The sequence below is a fragment of the Zalophus californianus genome, chromosome 1, assembly GCF_009762305.2.
Source record: "Zalophus californianus isolate mZalCal1 chromosome 1, mZalCal1.pri.v2, whole genome shotgun sequence".
Lineage (NCBI taxonomy): Eukaryota > Metazoa > Chordata > Mammalia > Carnivora > Otariidae > Zalophus > Zalophus californianus.
Genome location: NC_045595.1, coordinates 2,161,496 through 2,169,933, shown reverse-complemented (window position 1 = coordinate 2,169,933; position 8,438 = coordinate 2,161,496). Strand labels below are relative to the sequence as shown.

General features: G+C 41.8%; 1 pseudogene; it reads right to left on the bottom strand.

The window, feature by feature from the left end:
• Positions 1 to 406: 406 nt before the first annotated feature.
• LOC113916381 overlaps positions 407 to 8,438 on the bottom strand; it is a 30,481-nt pseudogene continuing 22,449 nt past the window's right edge.

Below are 8,438 nucleotides of genomic sequence, written 5' to 3'. Positions count from 1 at the left end.
TATCCCAAGTGAAAAGTAAAAAGAACATTTCTTAGTATCCATGTTGGTGGAGGACATGGAGCTAATGACAGGTTAGGTTTGAGAGAATGAAAGTCAAGTCCCTGCTGTCTGTTTTGAGGGGACTCTTGATTAAAAGGGGCAGGAATCAGTGTAATGGTCTAGAAGGCAGTGTCCATTCTGCTTTCTATGTCTCATGAAAATTTGTCAATTAATGAATGTTAACCTGGAAGTATACAGGAAAGACATTTAGGAAGGTTGAATTCCCAGCCTTATCCACATTTTCATAAGGAAATCTGGTATAACCATCTCTATCTATACGCTTCATTATGTCATAGGTCTCTATTCTTAATTCAAAGCTTGCTGTCCAAGTCACATGCAGAAGCAAGGAAAAGAGCAAATTGCAGGAGATAAAGATCACCCTTTTTAGAGTTTTGTATATTTACAAATTTTTACATTAAACGAGTATTTCAGTAAGAAGAAAGAAATACATAAGTGATATCCACTATGTGCCCTTCCAGAACAGTAAAACTGCAAAATGTCCCAAGTCCTGTTATTCTAATGATAAAGAAAGACTACTGTTTTGTTCATCTCAGCCTGTCAGTAGTGATCCTGTCAGCTAGGAAAGCCTAGGTGTGCTCACCTGGGCCACACTGCTTGTGGTGAGCCCCCACAGACCTGACCCATTCATAGCTAATGTTGTGACTGGACTGTTCCCTGTAGTTCTTATTATAAGACGCACCTTAGCAACAGCCATTGTGGAACTTAGAAGAATAAGGTTTATTACTCACAAGTCTGGGGAAGTACACAGTACACCTGGGGCCACACAGTAAGGCTGTAAGTAGAGAATGCAGACCTGGTGTTCTATGTATGTTGGGGACAAGGGTGGGGTGCCTAGAGTTTTACAGGTTTATTATTTATTAGGAACTTCATTGGTGGAGGGTGGCCTGGTTCTGTATCTAGTTGTTCTGCTGGCAGCTGTATTCTATAGCCAACAATGTTTATTCTAGACGGAGGTCTTTCACGTAGATGCCTCAGCAGTCAAATGATTACTGTCAGTCCCCTACATTATAATCTGAAGCTCAATGTCACTTACACTACAATACACTATGTAAGAGTTAAACTTTCTGTCACATTAAAAGCACACTTAAAATTACTATGGCTCAAATAAACTACCAAGAAAGAAAATGGTATTAACTGAAAAAAACAGGAAAAAAAAAACCCCACTTTTTAAACTTCTGCACTCTAGCTGAAAGACTTAGAGAATTATTTCTCATATGAACACTTATTTGTGAAAGAACTGGAAATTCACTATTTAGGGGTCCGTTTTTAAATGAGGTAGTGACAAACAGTACCATATTTATAACTTCTATATTTCCTTCCTGCAGTATGATACATGAATTAGTGCAAGATTTTCCAACATTACTTACAATTATGGAATTTCTCTCTAGAAAGCATGACCCAACTCAAATATTACATGCATTTCTGGAGCTGCTACCCAATGTGCATTCTCACATGGTTTCGAAAGGATGAGGGCCACTTGAAGGCTTTCCCGCATTGTTTGCATTTATGGGGTTTCTCTCCAGTGTGCATCCTCACATGCTTTTGTAAGGATGAGGACCAATTAAAGGCTTTCCCACATTGTGCACATTCATAAGGCTTCTCTCCAGTGTGGGTGCGCATGTGGCCTTGAAAGGATCTGGAAGAAGTGAAGGCTCTCCCACAATTCTCACATTTATACAGTTTCTCTTCAGTGTGAATTCTCACATGTTCTCGAAAGGTTGAGGGCCAACTGAAGGCTTTTCCCACTGTTTACACTCGTAAGGTTTCTCTCCAGCGTGGGTTCTCACATGCCCCTGGAAGGACTTGGGGGAACTGAAAACTTTCCCACAGTGCTCACAGTTATACAGCTTCTCCCCAGTGTGCTTCCTCACATGTACTCGGAAGGTTTCAGGCTAACTGAAGGCTTTCCCACATTCCTTACATTCATAGGGCTTTTCTCCAGTGTGAGTGTTTTCATGTCTTTGGAAAGACTGGGGATAACTGAAGGTTTTCCCGCACTGTTTGCACTTATAGGGCTTCTCTCCAGTGTGTGTTATCATGTGTCTTCAAAAGGTAGAGGGATAAATGAAGGCTTTCCCACATTCCTTACACTTATATGGCTTCTCCCCAGTGTGAGTTCTCTCGTGTCTAGTAAGACTGGAGAACTCGTGGAAGGCTATGCTGCACTGCTTGCACTCATAGGTTTTCCCTGCTGTGTGACTCTTTTTATGTTGAGCAAGGGAGTAGGGATGTCGAAACTTTTTCCCACATAACTTACATTCACAGGGCTTCTCCCCAGTGTGTGTTATCATGTGCCTTTGAAAGACTGAGGGATAAAGACTTTCCCACATTCCTTACACTTGTATGGCTTTTCTCCAGTGTGAGTTCGCACATGCCCAGTAAAACTGGAGAACTCGTGGAAGGTCTTCCCACATTGCTTGCATTCGTAGGTTTTCTCTGACGTGTGAATCTTCATATGTTGAGTGAGGGAGTAAGAATGGTGAAAGGCTTTTCTACGTAACTTACACTCATAGGGCTTCTCCCCAGTTTGTGTTACCGTGTGTCTTTGAAAGATTGAGGAATAAATGAAGGCTTTCCCACATTCCTTACACATATATGGCTTTTCCCCAGTGTGAGTTTTCATGTGTCTAGTAAGACTGAAGAACTCGTGGAAGGTTTTCCCACATTGCTTGCATTTATAGTTTTTCTCTGGAGTGTGAATCCTGATATGTTGAGTGAGGGAGTAGAAATAAGGAAAGGTTTTCCCACATAATTTACATCCATAGGGCTTCTCTCCAGCGTGAGTTCTTAGGTGTGCATGACAAACGCAAGCCTGCTTGCATTCTTGACACGGATGTGGTTTTTGTACACAGTGAGATCTGACATGCCTCTTCAGGGAAGAAAGATGCATGAAGCCTTTTCCACACTTGGTGCATTCATAGAGTTTTACTCCAGTAGAAACATGCTTGCAGAAATTAAAATGGGGAAACCGGCTGCATGTTTCTCTGTGCTGATTTCTTTCATTACTTTCACAGAATCTGCCTGTCACAGGATTTCTGTTAAAAGTCAGAAACACTTTATCAATGTTATGTTTATTAATGATTTATTATTAGCAACTAATAAGTATTAGAGCCAGATGACTAACTGCATTTTAGTATACAGGAAGTTTTTCTACCCTCTGTGGATTGTCTTAGAGTTAACTAATGCCCTAGAAGTGACTTCTATCATGTTCACTGTTCATACTGTTTATCATGTGTGGGGTCTTCCTAAAAGTGTCTAACTGAATTATGCTTAAACACTCAATGTCTCAATCAAGTTTTTAAAAACTTTCTTAGAATTCTAAATAGATTTGGGGGCACCTGGGTGGCTCAGTCAGTTAACTAACTGTCTGCCTTCAGCTCAGGTCATGATCTCAGTGTCCTTGGGATCAAGCCCTGTGTCATGCTCCCTGCTCAGCAGGGAGTCTGCTTCGTCCTCTCCCTCTGTACCTCCTCCCACCCAACCCACTTGTCCTCTCTCTCTCAAATAGATTTGGAGCTGTTTTTATTTTTTAAATTTCATGACCTACCAAAACTCTGTCCTGGGATTAGTACTGCTTTATCTTGTGAACACAACTCACCTCAGATGTCTTGCATGGTTTCCATGCTGATCTTCAGTGCTATGGTCGTCCCAATTTTTTTCTAAAATGTAGGCACAAGAATGATTTTTTGTGAATTTTGCCATTTTCTGTTCATTAGATTTTTTTTTCTCATGCATATCCTGTTGAGAAACCAACCCACTGGCTTTAAGCAGTGTTTCATAATCTGAAACAAACAAAAAGGTGAATGAACATATTAAAGGAAGAAGGAACTTATGAGTAAAGAAAGACTTTGAGGACTTTAGTGCTTTCAGGACTTCATGGATGGCAGGCAGGAGGGGTCAAAATGGTAGGCAATTTACTAACAACTATCAAAAGTTTTCCAAGAAACCTCTCTGTGAACCAGACCAACACATGAAGCTGATCCCCCACTAATGAAGCCAAAGGAGTTTCTAGTCTGAATCAAGACAAAAATAAAACCTCAGTTTAAGGGACACATTTCCACTGTCATGGAGACATTATTAGATTGTAGGTCCGTGATGACTGTGACAATGTCTGTCTTACTTACCAGTGTATTTCTTTTCCACATTTCAAATTGTGGAAAAGCACTGACAAGAGATACTTGTTTATTAGATGACTAAGTGAAGGCCTGAAGCCATCCTTACCCACTGACACCAGGTTCTGGAAAGTTTCTAGCATCACATCTCTGTAGAGGTTCTTCTGCATAGAATCCAGCAAAGCCCACTCATCCAGGGTGAAGTCCACAGCCACATCCTCAAAGACCACCGAGTCCTGAAACATATGAATGTGTGCAGGAGGAAGGGTGAGTCTGAAAGCACTGGGGACCTAAACTCAATTCACAGGAAGTTCAAATCAGATCCTCTGGCCTCACAATATGTGCTCTGACCCTAATAGGCTTACCTGCACCACTAAGGAGTCAACCTTAACCCTATATTTACCGTGACCACTCTTGTCTTACTCCTTTCTATCAGCAGGACCCAGAGAGATGTGCCATGCACATTAAATAAATACTTCTGCTAGAAAGTATGCAGTAAAAGGGTAACAGATCTTAATTGTCCAAACCCTGAATATTCTTTAGGACTAGCCCTTGAGCAACTCCTGGGAGGAAATCTGCAAGCCCTCAGAATACATGGATTGATAAGAGTGTCTGTGTATATAGGTGGGGCCTTGGGCCCTGGGACATACTGTATCAGACTTCTAGAGGAGCTGGATGCTGAGAAGCTAAGACCAGTCACACAGGAGTGCTCATGACTAACCCTCAATAAAAAGACCTGGGTGAGCTCCCCTGGCTAGAAATATTTCATAAAAGTTGTCACACATTAAGCTCTGTATGTACAACTGCATTGAGAGGGGACGACTTGGAGCTTGATCCTGGTTTCTCCTGGATTCTGCTTTGTGTTCCTTTTCTATTCACTAATTTCAATACAGACCTTTTCCCCATAGTCAACTGGAGCACTGTGTATAAGAGCTTTTCTGAACTAAGTCCTTCTGTGGAATAAATATTTCTGTGAGCCCTTGTAGTGAGTCCTCATACCTGAGGTTGGTCTTGGAGACCCCTAACGCAGAGCACCATCAACTCCCTGGGTCATGAAGTAATTCACTACAGGGGCTATCAGTAGATTGAAACTGCCAAGATATAGAATTAGTGAATGTGAAGACAGGCTGGTTATGCAATCTGAAGAACAGAGAGAATAAAAATGAAGATAGAAGAAATGTAGGGTGCAGGCTGAGAGAAGCAACTGCACAAGTACAGGGAGAAAAGAGGCCACCCTGAAGAAGGTAGGAGTGCGGAGATGGAGTCTGGGGGAGATGGATCGCAGGTGCTACAAAGGGAAGGGAGCCATGGTTGCAAAGAAAGTTGAGACAGGAACACACGGGAATGCACAAGGAGAACACTTCCCCAAAGCCACTGGCTTGGAAAATGAGAGGGGCTGATTTTCATGAGTTTTTGCAACCAGTGTGGCTCAAAGACTGGACTTAAAGAAGTTGGCAGCCTTGACTGGGATAGAGCCGTAAGAGCGCTGCCCTACTCCTGCACTGAAGGCATGCACAAAATCCCAGGGTAGAGAGCATGATCTGAAGATCATCTAACAGGCACAGGGAGAGACTGTTCACTCTTTTTGAAGTGCATCTATGTGAGAAGACATTCGCAGAGTTGCCTCTCAGGGGACAAAAGAGGCTGCAGGTGCCATTTCCCTCCCCTGCCCCTTAGCATAGGAGCAGAGACACCTGCTGAGGGCAGCTAAGCCGGACACTGGCTGTTTAGGCTGCTTGCTCATAAGAGCACAGTGAGATACTTTCCCAGAGGACCAGCACGGGTCCCCACCACAGCAGGTCCCTAAAGTCTGCAGTTTTAAAAATCAGACAGCTTGGCTGGTGTAGAGCCCAAAGTACTTTGCACTACCCCAGGCAGACAATCAACATGGACACAGTTTGAGAACAGCAATCTGAAAAATACCTAAGATACATGAGGGGGAAATTGTTCACTCTTCTTGGAGGGCTTCCCTGAGAGCAGCGAGCATGGACTCCCTTCTCAGGGGACAAGGAGCTGGCTGGTGCCATTTCCCTACTCCACCCCTCAGCATAAACCAACTTCAGTAAACGGCACAGCACCAACACTGACTTAATCTGCTTATATCAAGTCCTGCCTCCCTGCACTCTGCAGGTACTGTTTTTCTCAGGCAAGTGTGCCTAAGGATCAGCACAGCGGGCCCCTTCCCCAGAAGACCAGCATAACCCCCCCAACACACACACACACACACACACACACACACACACACACACACACACACACTATGCCTACTGACAATAGTTTCTGCAAAGCTTCAGGTCTAGTGGAAATAGCATCAGGTCTCATTTAACAAGCAGACCAGAGCATACCTAGTTAAATCTCACCCAACTCTGGCAAAGGTCCAAACTGCCCCACTGCAGGCAAGGAGACCTCTGTAGATGACTGAACTGAGGGACAGAGCAGCCAAAACACAACAGTGAGTGCACACAGCACATACCAGAGACAATTCCCGAAGCACCAGGCCCTAAACATTATATGACCTCTTCATAAAGCCATTACTCTCAGAAGCAGGAAACATAACAGGCTTCCTAATACACAGAAGAAGACAGACACCTAGACAAAATACCAATACAGAGGATTCATCCCAAAAGAAAGAACAAGAAAAGGTCATGGCCAGGGATCTAATTGAAACAGATATAAGTAATATGCTTGAAGCTGAATTTAAAACAACAATCATAAGGATACTAGCTGGGCTTGAGAAAAGCATGGAAGACATCAGGGAGACACCACAGATATAAAAGAGCTAGAAACTAGTCAGGCTGAAATAAAAAATGCTATATGTGAGATTTGAAACCAAGTGGATGTAATGCCCACAAAAATGGAAGAAACCGAGGAATGAATAACTGACCTAGAAGATAAAATTATTTAAAATAATGAAGCTGTACAAAATAGAGAAAGAATGATGGATCATGAAAGTAGGCTTAGGGAACTCACTGACTCCATCAAACATAACAACATTCATATCATACGAGTCCCAGAAGAAGAGAGAAAAAAAGGGGCAGAGAATTTATGTGAAGAAATAATAGCTGCAAACTTCCCTAAGCTGGGTAAGGAAATGGATATCCAAATCCAGGAGGTACAGAGAACTCCCAACAAAAGTAGGCTAACAACAAGACATGTTGTATTTAAGTTTGTAAAATACAATGATAAAAAATCCTAAAAGCAGCAAGACAAAGGAAGTCCCTAACTTACAAGGGAAGACAAATAAGGGTAGCAGCTGATCTCTCCACAGAAACCTGGGAAGCCAGAGGAGAGTGGCAGAATATATTCAATGTGCTGAATGGGAAAAATCTGTAGCCCAGAATACTCTATGCAGCAAGGCTATAATTCAAAATAGAAGAGAGAAAGAATTTGCCAGACAAACAAAAACTAAAGGAGTTCATGACCACTAAACGAGCCCTGCAAGAAATATTAAAGAGGACTTATTCAGAGGGAAAAAAAAAACAGAACCTATATAACAAAGACTAGAAAGGGACAGAGGAAAATCTCCAGAAATAATGATAAAACAAGTAATAAAGTGGCATTAAATACATATCCATCAATTATTATGCTGAATGTAAGTGGACTAAAGGCTCCAATCAAAGACAGGGTGTCAGAATGGATAAAAGACCAAAATCCATATGCTGCCTACAAGAGACTAATTTTAGACGTAAAGAGACCTGCAGATTGAAAGTAAGGGGATGGAGAAACATTTATCATGCTAATAACATCAAAGGAAGCCAGAGGAGCAATACCTAAATTAGACAAACTAGATTTTAAACCAAAGACTGTAACAAGAGATAAAGAAGGGCACTATATCGTAATACAGGGGAATACCCAATGAGAAGATCTAACAATTGTAAATATTTATGCCTTCAACTTGGGAGCACCTAAATTTATAAAACAATAACAAACATAAAGGAACTCATCGATAATAATACAATTATAGTAGGGGACTTTAACACCCCACTTACAGAAATGGACAGATCATCTAAGCAGAAAATCAACAAGGAAACAATGGCTTTGAATGACACACTGGACCAGATGGACTTAACAGATATATTCAGAACATTTCATCCTAAAGTAGCAGAATACGCATTCCTTTTGAGTGTACATGCAACATTCTCCAGAGCAGGTCACATATCAGGCCTCAACAATTACAAAAAGACTGAGATCATACCATGCATGTTTTATGAACACAACACTATAAAACTTGAAGTCAACCACAAGAAAAAAATTGGAAAGACCACA